At 35.7% G+C, this 16194-nt stretch overlaps 1 protein-coding gene across 1 annotated transcript in view; it reads right to left on the reverse strand.

Moving 5' to 3' along the window:
* Positions 1-15733, reverse strand: part of LOC114053904 (guanine nucleotide-binding protein G(olf) subunit alpha) — a 375336-nt gene extending 359603 nt beyond the window's left edge. The window contains exon 1 of the mRNA XM_027877025.1: positions 15687-15733. The gene's annotated coding sequence lies outside the window, so the exon portion shown is untranslated. The remainder of the gene's footprint in view (positions 1-15686) is intronic.
* Positions 15734-16194: the final 461 nt, after the last annotated feature.

The raw sequence follows: 16194 nt of genomic DNA on the forward strand, positions 1-16194 counted from the left end.
TGTGTGACCCTGGGCAAGTCATTTGACCTTGTTTGCCTCAGTTTCCTCACCTGTAAAATGAACTGGAGAAGGAACTGGCAAACTACTCTAGTATCTTTGCCAAGAAAACCCCAATCATGGTCATGAAGAGTTGGACATGACAAAAAAACCAACTGAACATCATAACCAAAAGAACATTAGACTGAAAATCAGATATGGGATCTGATTCAGGTTCTGTTAAATTGGCTGTAACTTTATTGAGGCAAATCACTTCCCTTTTTTGGGAATCATCCTGCAAGATTGTAAAATGAGGGAATTGTACTTTGTAATCCCCAAAGCCCCTCCTAATTTTAATACTATATTTTTATTTTGACACCATTGAAAAAGGAGGATTCAACTTTACCTCTAGAAAACAATTAAATGAAATAATTCATGTTAACCACCATCAGCTACAATTTCCTGAATTTCTTAAAATAGCACATGATAATGAACAGATTTTTACAGTTTTTGAAGAAGGGAAAGGAGATTGGAGAGTGTGGTAAGATTTGAGGGAAAAATAAGATCCTGGGAGTATTATGACTATGATTCAGTTGGACTTTTATTGTTATGAAAGAACTTTTCCATCACTGAAAATAAGCATATTCAGCATAACTTGTTTTCCTAAGCCATTTTTGTTATCACTAATATAGCATCACCATTTCACATTAAATATGAATAAGCAGAATGTCCCAGAATACATGTTTGTTTTTCCTCTGCTCTCCAGATGAGAAAAATCAGATTATAAACAGTAGCATTGCCATGCAATTTTCATTGATGCAGAGACAACATCTGCTCATGCTGAAGAAAAAATATAGGAATACCAACATAAATATTAACTATAAAATAGCTGTTGACCTGAATGGATCCTAACTACAGCATAAAACCTGTGTAGAACTGATGAAATTAGAGTGATCAACGCTAAGTGCAAAACTAGGGTTCATTAAGGTCTGGCCACACACAAACAAAATCATCCTCAGACTCTGTATATTCAAGGTCTGACTGGTCTATGCGAAACAAGAGGCATTTACTCCTGCTGCTGGAGAAACAAGAAAATTGCAGTTTCTGATATGTGCCCATGAGACCAATCACCTTATGAAAAGTGCTAGATGTTTTCTGATAGCATGATGAGATAACTATACCTTTTCTCATGCTCAGAAGACTGTAAAAAGAAAAAAGTCATCAACAATACAGGTATAAAAGCCCATGTCTTCTTTTTAAAGAGTAGCATACAGTTCAAACTAAGGGGAGACAGTAAAAAGGAGAGTTCCCTCACTCCATGTCAGAATGGATGAGGATGGGGTCATGTGGGGACAGACAATGGAACTTTAGCAAGCCTGGCACAATGACTTGCACAGAGTAATAATTTCACTCAGGTTCTTTAAATTGAATAGTTAAAAATTTGATAAGTCTGCTATTTATGACTTAGCTCATGAGGGAAGGTCAAACTATACCAGATTGCTATCACTCTAATTCCTGAATTAATACCATTACTATGACTGGCATGAACTTGAGGTGGGTATACTGACCATGCAGGATAGTGACTTTTGCTTGATTTCTCCTCTCCCTCTTCCCCTCACCCCACATACAAACGGCCAGTCTTTACCATTTCTTTCTTATTTTTCTCTTCTTTCCTATTCTCTTCTGTTCTCTTTTGTTCATTTTTCTCTGTCTGGCTGAATAGATTTATAAATTAAGCATTTAGTGTCTATGAAATGAACATTATCTGTAGAGTGCCTTCCATTCTGTTGCAATCATAATACACCAACACATTTTACTGAATATATTTGAGTGGTAATGTGGCACAATGGATAGAGAGCTGGCCTTGGAGCCTAGAAGATCTGAGTTCAACTTGCACCTCTGGCTAATACTGACTTGATGCTGGACAGGTTATGTAACCTCTTGGCGCCTCAGTTACCTCACTCTGACTATAAGTTACAGATGAGCTGCCTCTTGGCTTTGGTACAGATGTTCCCTCAACTAGGAATTCCCTATACCAATGAAATTCCAGAGTTAGGCCAAAAACATTTTTAAAGGTCATCTACATGTTACATCAAGTATACACAACATAATAAATACATAATTAAAATTTGTCTAATAGCAGGAAACAAAACATAAATTTTATCTGTAGGAAATTTTTGAGATAGGTCAATATGTACCACAGGCCCTCTGGCTCAGCTGATGCTCTTTCCCCACTCAGCTGCCCTCGGCATTCGGATCTCTTTTCTATCACCCTAAAGAAATCCCACAGAATTGGAAGAGTCCTCGGAGGTTCTGTTGTCCAACTGCTCCCTGAAAAAGATTCTGTCTGTCTCTGCCCTTGAAGTCATCAGTCAGGTGACAATCTCTTCACTTCACCAAACTATTTATTCTCCTTTGACTCATTTGTTAGTTCTGTCCACTATCAAAACAAAATTCACATTTGCAACTTGCTTTTATTGCTCCTTGTCCACCTTTTGGGCAAAAGCAAAATGGGAATTCTTTCTCTCTAACCTTTCTCACATAGCAGTCCTTTAGTTATCTGAAAAAAGCTATTACATTGTCTCTGAACTGGTAATTTCCTCAGGCTAAATGACTCAACTTCCTTCAATTGATCCTGATAAGGCAAGATTTCAAGCCTTGTCATCATCCTAGTCAGCATTGTCTGGATGGGCTCAAGTACATCAATGTTTCTTCTAAAATATGATGGCCAAGAACTGAACACTGATATACCCATGTGGTGTGACCAGGGAAAAAAGCAGCAAATCTGTCACCTTCATCATCTGGGATCTCACATTCTTCATTCCTGCTCATTCTGCCTGTGTTAGCTTTCTTGACTGCCATATTACAACATTCCCTCATGTTGAGGTGATTGTTCACAAAAACCTTCAGGAATTTTTTTTTCCACGTTAGAGGTTATTCTCTCACTACACCCCTAGTCCTGTACTTGAGCAGTTTTTTTTTTAAATACAGGATTTTACATTTATCCTTATAAAATTTATCTTGCTGTTCATCACTCATTTCAGTTAAAATCTTAAATCTTGACAATCATTAAATGTGTTAGTTATCTGTCCCAGCTTCAAATCCTCAGAAAATTTGATAACTGTATTATCTATGTTTTATCCAAGTCATTGACAAAAATGTTGAACAGATAGGGCCAATGATAAATCCTAGGGGCACTCTGCTTGATACCTTCTAGGTACAGGAGTGCTCAACGTTTTTTGTGTCAAGAATTCTTTTGGCTATCTAATGAATGCTATGAATGTCTTCTCAGAACCATGATTTTAAAAGCACAAAATAAAATGCATAGGATTAAAAAGGAAACCAATTATATTGAATTAAAGATGTAGTTTTCCCCCAAGTTTGTCAACCCCTTGGGGCTCTATGAACCATAGGTTAAAAACTGCTGTTCTAGGGAATCTTGGATTAATGATCATAATAAATTGGCTTGCTGTCTTTTGAGTGTGGCCATTCAAGCAGCTCTGAATTCAAATGCTTTTCTATCTCTTTCACATTGACACAACAGAGGCTCAGCCAAACGTTTTGCCAAACTCCAGGTATCTCTATGTCTACAGCAGTATTCTGATCTATGAGTCTAGTAACACAATGGGAAAAAAAAAAGGAAATGAAGTTAATTTGGCATGACCTGTTCTTGATGGTTAGCTCTTAGTCATCACCACTTCCCTCTCTAAATGCTCACAAACCATGCCTTAATGTGCTAGAATTTTGCCAAGAAATCAAAATTAAAATCAGGTCTATAATTTGAATTGTCCTCTTTATAAAAATGAGGACATTTGCTCCTTCACATGGGATGGCATTTAAGCTGGGCCTGGAAGGATGTTTATGATGGATAGCACTATTTCTTACACAGACACAAAGCACTAGTCTAGTTTATCCCTCTAAACTTGCTATGGTTATGGCTCAGACTTTCCTTGGGGCAAAGAAGGTAATTGAATGTTTAGACTCAGAAGGCTTTCTTTTGTGGTTGTTTAGCTACAGGCAGCAAGTGGGAGGAAGACTAAACAGAAATTACTCAGTATCAACAAAGGACTTAAACAAAATAGCTAATCATGCCAATAAAAACCTGAAAGCAAGATGTCAGATAGCAAAATTTACTGGTCTATTAAAATCATTGCTTCTGTTAGAAGTAATTCCTGCTAATAAAATTCTAGGCACATATGACAATAAGAAAAAGATATAGCCTCTTGCTACAATGAAATTGATTTTTTTTTTCAATATTCTTACTATGGAAAAGAAACTGCAATATATATGGTGGTAAATAAATGATTTATCCAGCCAACATAATCAATTTATTTATTTGCAACTAACCTTGGAGGGAAATAATTTTGATACACTGTATTAAAAACCTAAGCAAATACAGAAAAAAAAACCCCTGGACTTTCTCTACCATTTCAAACAGTGTGTATCACTTCAAATTTTGGCCTAAATTGCTGTTTTCCAAACAATTTTCTGTCTTGCAAAACTTTTCATTTACATAAACTTTTTGTACATTTTAAAGATTACTAATTTTTATATTTTATATGAGATTTAAGACCTTCATTAAAACCAGGATATGTAAAATCCTCTTTTTTCTAAATTCTACTATGCATATGCTGTTTATTAAGTTCAGAATAAAAATGTAGGAAAAATAAATACTATGATAGAGAGTTCATATGTAGCACAGTTTACATTGTAGATGTTCAATAAATGTTACATCAGAGCTATTGAATAAACAGTATATACAAACCCTGTGCAGTTTATATAAATAAAAATTGAAAAAAATAATTTTTTTTAAATAGATGCTACTAGTTCAGGTTGGTAGGCATAACACTAAGATTATTTTACAAGCATATCTACATATTTAAATTGACATATCAGAACAATGTTGCAATGTAGTTTACCTAGATTTCAATGAAACATTTTATTACTATCAATCTACATATTCTTATGGAAAGATGAAGAGATGTAGGCTAGACCTTAAATTGAAAAGTCTCAGAATTGGCTTAATGACCAGACCTATAGAATAGTCATTGAATGGCCCCATGTCTTAGTGGATAAAATGCTGGACTTAGAGATCAGGAAGACATATTTTCAAATACTATCTCTATTACTTACTAATTTGTTTTTTAATTACTAGTCATGTGATTGTGGGAAATCTCTCTGAGCCTCAGGTTCCTCATCTGTAAAATGGAGATAATAATACCTATAGTACTTACTTCACAGGGTTATTGAGATGCAAATGTGAAGAGATAATATATATAAGGCACTCTGCAAATGTTAAAGCATTATATTATCTGTTGCTATTGTTGCTATGTCAACTTTAGAAGAAGATCTCCAATGGGATGCCCTAGGAATCTGTGTTTGACCATATGCTATTCAACTTTTTTTTCAGTGATTTAGATAAAGACACAGATGGCAGGCCTATAAAATTTGAAGATGGCATGAAGTTGGGGGAAACAGAACATTAGATGACACTATCAAAAATACACTGGCAAACTACAACATTGAGATGAATTTAATAAGATGAGGTTTAATATGGATAAATGTGAAGTTTATACTTGACCTCAGAACAATTATCTTCAGCAGTACAAAATATAGGAGGTATGGCTAGACAGCAATTCTTTTCTTTTTTTTAACATTTATTAAATGTTTACTATGTGCCCCGCACCATGCTAAGTATTTAATAAATATGATCTTACAACAACTCTGGAAGGTAAATGTTATTATTGTGTCTATTTTTACAAACAGGGAAACTAAGACAAGTAGAGGTTAGAAAGTTATTTTTATCTGAGGCCAGATTTGAACTTAGTTCTTCCTGACTCCAAGGCCCTATTCACCATGCCACCCACCTGACCCATCTGAAAAAAAAGCCTGACAGTTTTAATGTACTGCAAGCTAAATATGAATCAATAATTTATTATGTTTATAAATTTTGTACATAAATCAATGGTATATTATGACAGTCAAGAGAGACATCTTAGGCTGAATTAAGAGAGACAAAGACTTTAGGTACAGGGAGGCAAGAGTCACTCTGTATCCGCTCCTGTCAAATCACATCTGGAGACCTGTTCATTTCCACTCTGCATTTTAGGACTGATACTGATAAACTTGGAGAAGGAAGTGGCAAACCACTCCAGTATCTTTGACAAGAAGATACCAAATGGCGTCATGTAGAGTCAGACATGACTAAAATGACAGCAATAAAATCGATAAACTGGACAGAGTGCAGAGAAATACAACTGTATTAGTGAAGGGCCTTGAGTTCATTCCTTCTATGGATAAACAGAAGGAAATGGGTATGGTTAGTCTGGAAAAGAGAAGACTCAGGACAGAGTATGAGAGATATCTTCTAGTATTTGAAAAGATCATGTGAAAAAGAAATTAGATTGTTTCTGTTTTGTTCCAAAGGGTCATAAATACAAGGCAGAAGTTGCAAAAAGGTTAATTATGTCTTGATGTAAGGAAAAATTTCCTAACAATTAGAGATTTCCAAGAGTGGAATGGGTGGCCTCAAGGGGTAGAAGTTTACCTTCCTTTGATCAAAGACCCGAGACACTGGAAAGTGTTCCTTTTGTAATATGAGAGTGCCACAAAAAGATCAAAAGCATCCAGTTTGGACTCTTTGAAAAGCTACTAAAAACTAAATATATTGTAAAGCCTCAACTGGCTGTTCTTTATTCTTACTGTAACTTTCCTTAATGCTATGCTATCTTCTTTCAAATCCCTTGCCCCTTTCCTTATTATTTCTCAAGTCTTGTCAAACTCATCCATGGTTGACTCCCAATATCCACCTCTTCTACTCCTACTGGTGCTGCAGAACAGAGATGGAGAACAAACTGAAAACATGCTGACCGTATCCACTACAAATATATATGTATACATATATTCATATTTATAAATACACATATTTATATTTTATATGTGCATATATTCATGTGTGCACACACCCACATACATAGGTATTTAGGTCAACATGTCCTTCCCTGAAGCAATGCAATTCTTTTACTCCTCTTTAACTGATTCTCTATCCTACTCTCCACAGAAGGTACTCCAAAATTTCTCTTCTCTTCAAGTCTTTCCAATTATCTCTCCCCACAGCCACTCAGCTAAGCACCTCAGTTCATATTTTACTCAGAAAACAGAGACTGTGTGCCACAGGTTACCTTTTTTCTTTACATTTCAAAACCCATTGACATCACCCCATCATCCCTCATTCTCTCACCTCCATTATCTAATGAAGAGATGACTCTTCTCCTTGTCAAGGCTAACCACTCTGAATGTCCCCTGGATTCCATCCCATCTCATCTTTCCATATTTTCCAGCAGATTATCCTCATAATCATTCTGTGTCTGTATTTCTTTGTTTCTATCTCTGTCTCATCTGTCTGTTTGTCTGTCTCTCTTTCTCCTTTCATTTTCAAATTCTCCCTAATGGTTCCTTCCTTATGTCCTATATTAGTCTGGAGTGATTAACTTACTCAACCCAAACTCTGTGTGAAGTAAGTGATAAGATTCCCACTCAATCTCATTCACAGGTCTTAGACTATGAATATTGAAAAATCTTTGAAAGCCATTTGCTGAAGTGAAATGATACCAGACAGGAAGTTATGCCAACTGGCAGAGGGATTTTGCCATATCCTCTCAGTCCTACATAAAAGCACTGAATTAGCAGGAATTGGGAAGTTCCAGCAGTGACAAGCAGGAGAGAGCATTTCAGCACATCTCTGAGGAGCAGAGGTATGATTTGGCTGTGATGGAGATGTAAGATATCAAAGAGGTTCATTGGTTCAACAGGCATATTGGAACACGAGACCTGGGTTGAACGTAGTCCTTGCTCTTTCCCCAACTTCTCCTCCTGGTGCCTGTCAATATATAGACAATATAATATAATCTACTGTTTATTACAAAAATCTTTCTAATAAAGTAATTTTTTCTTCAAACACAAAGAACAGGAATTAAAAAGACATAGCTAAAAATGTAAAATTAGACAGAAAGCCTAACTTCTGTATAAATGATCAATTTCTTGCTCAGAGATTGTGATTGAATTAATAATTTTTCATCTCAAATCAATTCCCTAATGTCAAGAGGAATGAACTACAGGACGTTAGTGGCGATTATATTGTCCCTGGGCTTAAAAGAAGCTAATTATTGTAACAGTGTTACACCTACAAGCACACCTACGTTTCTCCATCTTTAAAATCTGTCACTAGACCTGGCCATCCTCTAAAGCCATCATTCTGTATCTGTTTATACATTTACAACCAAACTCCTAGACATTGATTGTATCTACTTCTTTTCCTTCCCTGCTACCATCAACCTTTTTCAATCTGGCTTGTGACTTCATCAATCAACAAAAATACTTTTCTACAGAGTTACTAGTGATTTTTTAATCATCAAATCTGATAGCCTCTTCTCAATCTTTATCTTTTTCAACTTCTCTGCAATATTTGAAACCACTGACTACCATCTTCCTTCTGAATGTTCACCTCTTGGTCTTCATGATACATTCCTCTTTTGGTTCTCCTCCTGTCTGACTATTCCTAAGTTCCCTTTGCTGGTTCATACTTCATATCATCCTCCCTAACTTTGGGCATACCCCAAGGCTCTGTCCTATGTCTTTTTCTCTCTATTGCTTGGTGACTTCATAAGTCCCTCCCATCCCTGCTCCCCAAGACAGTGAGCAATCTGATATAAGTTATACATATGCAATCATGTAAGCATATTTCCACATTCATCATATTGTGAAAAAAGAAACAGAACAAAAGGGAAAAACCACAAAAAACAACAACAAAAGTGAAAATAGTATTCTTTCATCTACATTCAGACTCCATACTTCTTTCTCTGGATGTGGAAAGCATTTTCCATCATGAGTCTTTTGGAATTGTCTGTGATCATTGCATTGCTGAGAAGAGCTAAGTCTATTATAGTTGAGAACTGAATTTGTTTTTTTCTAGCTTTTTAAATTGCATGCCAAATTCATTGATCTGCTTTCCCCCCCTATTTTATTCATGCAAGCATTTAAAGATATAAAATTTCACCTAAGTATTGCTTTGATTGCATCCTATAAATTTTGGTATGTTGTTTTATTATTGTCATTCTCTTGGATGAAATTATTGACTGTTTCTATGATTTGTTGTTTGACCAATTCATTCTTTAGGATTAGATTATTTAGTTTCCAATTAATTTTTAAACTATCTTTCCATGGCCCTTTATTACATGTACTTTCTATTGTATCATGATCTGAAAAGGATGCATTTAATATTTTTGTCTTTCTGCATTTGATAGTGAGGTTTTTATGCCCTAATACATGATCAATTTTTGTGTAGGTGCCATGTACTATTGAGTAAAAGTATATTCCTTTCTATCTCCATTCAATTTTCTCCATAGGTCAATCATATCTAACTTGTCTAAAATTTTATTCACCTCCCTAACTTCTTTCTTGTTTATTTTGTGGTTATATTTATCTAGTTCTGAGAAGGGAGGTTGAAGTCCCCCACTAGTATAGTTTTGCTGTCTATTTCTTGTTGTAACTCACTTAATTCTCCTCTAAGAACCTGGCTGCTTTACCACTTGGTGAATATATGTTTTGTATTGATATTATTTCATTGTCTGTGGTACTTTTTAGCAAGATGTAATTTCCTTCCTTGTCTCTTTTAATTAGATCTATTTTTGCTTTTGCTTTGCCTGAGATTAGGATTGCTACCCCTGCTTTTTTTTTACTTCAGCTGAAGCATAACATATTCTGCTCCAGCATCTTACTCTATGTGTGTCTCTCCGCTTCAAATGTGTTTCTTGTAAACAACATCTTGTAGGATTCTGGTTTTTAATTCACTCTGCTATCTACTTCCATTTTATGGGAGAGCTCATCTCATTCACAGTTATAACTACTAACTGCATATTTCCCTCCATTCTACTTTTCCCATTTATACTCTCTCTCTCTCTCTCCTTTCACCCTGTTCTCCTCACCAGTGTTTTGCTTATGACCACCACCTCCCTCAATCTATCCTCCCTTTTATCATCCTGTCTTTTCTTTTCCCCTTCCCCTCCTATTTCCCTATAGGGTAAGACAGATTTCTTTACCCAACTGAGTGTGTATATTATTCCTGCTTTGCTTCAAATCTGGTGACAGTAAGGTTCAAATAATGCTTACCCCATCCCTTTTTTTCCTCTACTGTAATAAGTCTTTCATGCTTCTTCATGTGATATAATTTACCCCATTCTGCCTCTCCCTTTCCTCTTCTCCCAATACAATCCTTTTATTCAGCCATAAATAATTTTTCTTATCATAACATCAAAGTTAACTTACAGCCACACCCTCTGTTTAAGTATACTCTTTCTAATTGCCCTAAGAGAGATATAGTTCTTCAGAATTGCTATTATCATCTTCCCACATAGGGATATAAACAGCTTAATCTTATTGAATATTATGCTTTTTTTTCTTTCCTGCTTACCTTTTTATGCTTCTTTTGAGTCTTGTATTTGATGATCAAATTTTCTGTTCAGCTCTGGTCTTTTCATTGGGAAAGTTTGAGAGTTCCCTATTTCATTGAATGTCCACCTTTTACCCTGGAAGATCATGCTCAATTTTACTGGGTAGTTGATTTTTGGTTGTAATCCAAGTTCCTTTTCCTTCCAGAATATATTCCAAGACCTCTGATCTTTTAATGTAGAAGCTGCTAAGTCCTGTGTAATTGGGGCTATGGCTCCCTGATATTGGAATTGTTTCTTTTTGGCTGCTTGAAGTATTTTCTCCTTGACCTGATAGTCAAGGAATCTGGCTACAATACACTTTGGAGTTCTCATTTTGAGATCTCTTTCAGGAGGTGACTGGTGGATTCTTTCAATGATTTTTACCCTCTAGTTCTAGGATATCAGAACAGTTTTCCTTGATAATTTCTTGAAAGATGCTATCCAGTCTCTTTTCTTGGTCATGGCTAAATTTCTTGGTCAAGATCTCCTGGATCTATTTTCTGGGTCAGTTGTTTTTCCAAGGAGTTATTTTACATTTCCTTGTATTTTTCATTCTTTTGATTTTGTTTGACTGATTCTTTATGTCTCATAGAATGATTAGCTTCTACTTGCCCAATTCTAATTTTTAAGGAATTAATTTCTTCAGTTAGCTTTTGTACCTCCTTTTCCATTTGGCTAATTCTACTTTTAAAGCACTTGTTTTCTTCAGAGGTGTTTTTCTCCATTTGACCAATTCTATTTTTTAAGGAGTTGTTTTCTTTAGTCAATTTTTGGGCTTTCTTTTCCAAGCTATTGACTCTTCCTCTCCCCCCCTCCCAATTTTTCTTCTTTCTCTCTTAATTGATTTTAAAAATCCTTTGTGAGCTCTTCCAAGAGGACTTTTTGGGCTTGAGACCAATTCATATTCCCTTTTGAGGCTTCACATGTGGGCATTTTGACATTGTTGTCCTCTTCTAAGTTCGTATTCAGATCTTCCCTGTTGCCATAGTAGCTTTCTATGATCAGGGCTCTTTTTTTTTTTTTTTTTTTGCTCATTTTAAAAGTTGAGCTCTGTTCCTGGGGTAAAGGGGGCACTGTCCCAAGCTTCTTGCACTGGGGGCTAGGGTCCTGGTTCCTGGCTTTCTGCACTGAGGCCTCTGTGTCTGGTGGCTTGCCCACTGTGCTAGGGTGGCCTGGTCTAGTCATGCCTGTTGTTCCCTGGGTTCTGGGGCTGGAGTTTGACTTCTGCTCTCAGTCTGGAGGCCTCACAGCTGGACCATGGGGCATTGGTTGCTGATCTATGCTGTGGCTAAAAGCCTCCCACTGGCTTGCCCAGAAACTACCTGTGCCAGATTCCGCTCCTCTTTTACCCAAGTGAGACAGACCTTTCTTGAAGTCCTTCTAAGTTATCTTGGGCTAGAAAATTATTTCCCTCTGTCTTCTTTGTGGATTCTCACTCCAGAATTTTTTTAGAGGCTTGATTTAATATTGTTTCCAAGGGAAATTAGGGAGAACTCAGGCAACTTCCTGGCTTCTCTCTGCCATCTTGCCTCCACCTACCCTAATATTATTATTATTATTATGACTATTATTTTACTTGATTGAAAAAGTGCTTAAAATATAGTTTTATAAAGCAAAAATATTCTATCATTTAAAAGCATTATAAATTAGTATAAATACTGCTTTTGAAATAATGCTTACGGAAATTAATTTACATCTTCTCAAAAGAATGCTCAGCAGAAGTAATAAAAGTAAATATGACGCAAACATCATATATTATACAAGAAATAGATATTTGGCAATGGAAAAATACTGAAACAATAGTGATTGTAACTACTACTGTTCCAACTACAACTAGGGGAGCCCAGATAAAAAGAGGTCCTCTAAAACACGAATTAAATAGGGATTCTCTTAAGTCACATACATATATGCTACTTTTACCTATATATTAACATAGTTTGGGCATAAAATCAATGAATAGCAGCAGATAGAGTATTTTACATTAATCAGTGAATCAATAAATGAACAAATTACCTCTGATGTGCAAAGCAAAATTAGGATCATAGAAAGTAGAATCAAGACATATTTTTATGATAATTGTAGATTTTCTTCCATTCCCAATTCTAACCCTCTATAAAAATAACGTAAAATCAGCTCACATTAAAATTTAAAATTTGATGTGTTTGGACATTTTGATGCTCTTATTCTTAAATCTATGCAAGATTTGCTTCCATTGGAATTTATGAACTGTCAAGTAGCCTTGACCCATTGTTTTGTGGAAAAAGAGGCAAATGTTTGACTTCTAAAGGTCTATGTTCCTGTTAGTGCTACAAGTACCACTAAATAAAATAAGGAGTTAGGACTATTAGGGTACCACTAAGTACATGACAGAATTCAAGCAACTAAATGGAGTCCTAGGACCCAAGAAAATAAAACAAGGTGGGTCCTTTCCTCCCTTTCCATGAAATAGAAGGCTCATTTAATTTGAGATTAAGAATTTCTGTTGCTGTTAGTCCTAAAAGAGCTTACTGTATAAATACTTTCTATCTGAGCATTTACTTAAATTAAAAGTTAATTTGGTAAATTCAATGTATACAACATAGAATAAATCTGATTTTGATGCAAAACTGAGCAAGTTAATACCTTAAAAAGCATATAAAATCATTATTTTTTTTATAACTAGTACATTTAGAAAGCTTAGTTATTCTGCAATAGTCCATTACATCTTAACTCAATTTCTTAAGCACTAGACAATGGGGATAAATATATTCTTCTTTCTTGAATGCTAATTTGCTCAGCATGATATGAATTATGGATTTATTACATCCACTTGGGATAATGGTCACATGGCCCTACCAGAAAGCCATCATCAACAAATATCACAGCTTTAGAGACTATAAGCACATGACACTAAACTGGGCCCTACGTGAATTAAATTAAAAAGCACAATTCATGATGCTCTAAAGCAGAAATTTTTGTGGGGGGAGTGAGGGAACTGGGCCTGTGATTTCATTGGTATTGTTGTTCTGTCGTTTCAGTTGGGTCTGACTTTTTGTGACCCCTTTTAGGTTTTCTTGGCAAAGATATTGTAGTAGTTTGCCATTTCCTTCTTCAGCTCATTTTACAGGAGAGGAAACTGAGGCAAAGAGGATTAAGTATCTTATCTAGGGTCACACAGCTAGTAAGTGTCTGAGGCTGGGTGTGAATTCAGGTCTTCCAGATGCTAGGCCTGGCTCTCTATCCACTGTGCCACCTAGCTGCCCCCTTCATTTATATTGGAAATAAATAAGACAAAACAAACAAAAAAACTCTTCTACCAAAGCACATTGGTACTAGGTCTGCAATTAAGTTGCTGGAGAATTGAGAATCAGTATTTGTCCAAGTGGGGACTTGAATTAAAGTCTTTGTGAGTGAGAGGCACTTTATCTTCATCTGGCCTGCACAACATTCAGCTGTGGGCCACTTATGGCCACTTACTCCTTGTGGGCCTGCAAAAGGATTTTGGGCAGCCCATGAAAAATATAGAGAATGTAAAACAGGACCGTGGGCCACTTTGGTGGGCTGCAAGTGGCCTGCTAGCCATGTGTTATGCAGGCCTGATCTACATGCTGCAGAAATGGAAAAAAGCTATACATACATACATGCATATATATATATATATATAATATATATATATGTAAGTATAAGTAATATATTTGTTATACACATATATGAGTAAAAGATACATAAGTAGAATATATGTAAGTAGAATATTATATAAGCATAAGTATAAGAGTATAAGTAAGTATGAACACCTGCACAGCTGGATAGCTCTATGATATTTTGACAGCAAGATTATCAGGTATGGTATAAAGGAGACTCAACCAGAATTCCCTCAATTTAGCAGTAATCCTTTTTATGATCTTAGGAAGGTCATAACACCTCTGGGCTTTCCTCATTTACAAAATAAGGAGTTTGGACTAGAAGGGTCCCTTCTAACTCCAAAATTATATAGGAGTCATGAAAGGCTGTTATATGAAAGGAGAATTATATTTCTTTTCCATGGCCTTGAAGGCAGAGCTAAGAAAAATGAACATACCTTTTAGACTAGAGAGAAAAATTGTGACTTGATATAGATAAAAACTTACTAACAATTAGAGCTGTCCCAAAGTAGAATGAGCTGCTTCAGGAGGTCATGGGTTCTCTATCACTAGAGGTCTTCAAGTGAGATTAGGATGATCATTTGTTGGGCATGTTGTAGAAAGGATTATTATTCAATTATAGCTTGAACCAGATGGCCTCTATTATGATTTTTTTTCTAAGAAGACACAAGATATTTCTCTGCATTATCACCTATTGTTGCTGAGAGATAGAAAAGAAGAATTCTGCATGACAGCAGAGTTGGAGAAGCTTTAGCCAACTTTAGGAAAAATGTTGACTTTTCTAAAAAATATAATACTATTTGAGCTAAAGGCACCACCTAAGCCTCACGCTAGAAGCAATGGATACTACAGTTGCTATTGAGGAATGCAGAAAGAACTTGGAAGCACAGAATCAGAGAAGCCATTCAGTAAATAGTATTTTAGCAAAGGCATCATGCCTTGTGAACTGAGACACAAAACATCACACTTCACAATTCTAGATTTGTAGGGCACCTCAAGCACATTATAATCATCATCACTATAATCATAATTATAGCTAACATTTATCTCATTTGATCTTCACAACCACACTGTGAGGTAGGTGTGATTATTATTCCCATTTTACAGTTGAAAACATGAATTTTCCTCAAACATGTGCATCTTTGCTAGATTACTGTGTATGCTCACTCTTCTCCACAAATACTGAGCGCATTGGTGAAAGAGCATGGTATAGGTTTATGTTTGGGCTGTGACAAATTTATTATTCTGGCATTTCTTTTATATATCTGTGATATTACAATTATTATTGTTGCTTTCATCTCATTGTTAATTAAATGGTTCTGTCTAAGATCTACTGCTCCATCATTATGAGAGGCTGGGTTTATGTAAATAAAAGCACACTGGTGGTGTTTTAAGAGCTATAATAGTTCACAAGTGGAATGTGTTTTACTACAATAGAGTTACCCCTAAGTATTCTGAGAAAGTGAGTTTATAGATAAGGGCATGTTGGTCCTTATCTAGGAACCCTTATCTGCCAGTGAGGGTGGGCTGGAATGAGTGAGCCATCCCAGAGTGTGAATTTGGGGGCCCATGCTAGAGGCATCCTTACATAAGACATACTTACACCAAAATTCATCTCCATTGACAAAAGTAGCAACTTCAGAAAATAAATTCTCAGTCTCTGAATCTCATTTTAAATGGAACTTCTATCAAAGGAGTATACAGATAATCATCAAAGCAATGCTGGTTTCCTGAGATCATGAAAACATACCTAGTAACAAAGAGGGAAAATTTTTACAAGAAAGACAAAAGCCAAAATAGAGCCAGAATTGTTTCTAAACATATTCTTCAAATTTTCTCATAGGATATTAGTGGCTCTTAAAAAGACCTGGGGTTTGGGATCTGGAAAATACTTTAAGACTGACTTACAGGGCTGGGAAAGACAAAAATCCTCCCACAAATGAGACAATATAATTAGTCACAGCATAAAGTGCCCTTTTATTGCTATAATAGTACAGTTTAATAGAGGCTGAGTAAAACTGTTTTGTGAAAACAAAAAGCTTCTCAATTTTAGACTTGTCTGTATCTAACCATTTCATGAAAAGATCATGAAGTTTTGCCTTAAAAAGTAG

The sequence above is a fragment of the Vombatus ursinus genome, unplaced genomic scaffold (genome assembly GCF_900497805.2).
Source record: "Vombatus ursinus unplaced genomic scaffold, bare-nosed wombat genome assembly UNPS02014812.1, whole genome shotgun sequence".
Lineage (NCBI taxonomy): Eukaryota > Metazoa > Chordata > Mammalia > Diprotodontia > Vombatidae > Vombatus > Vombatus ursinus.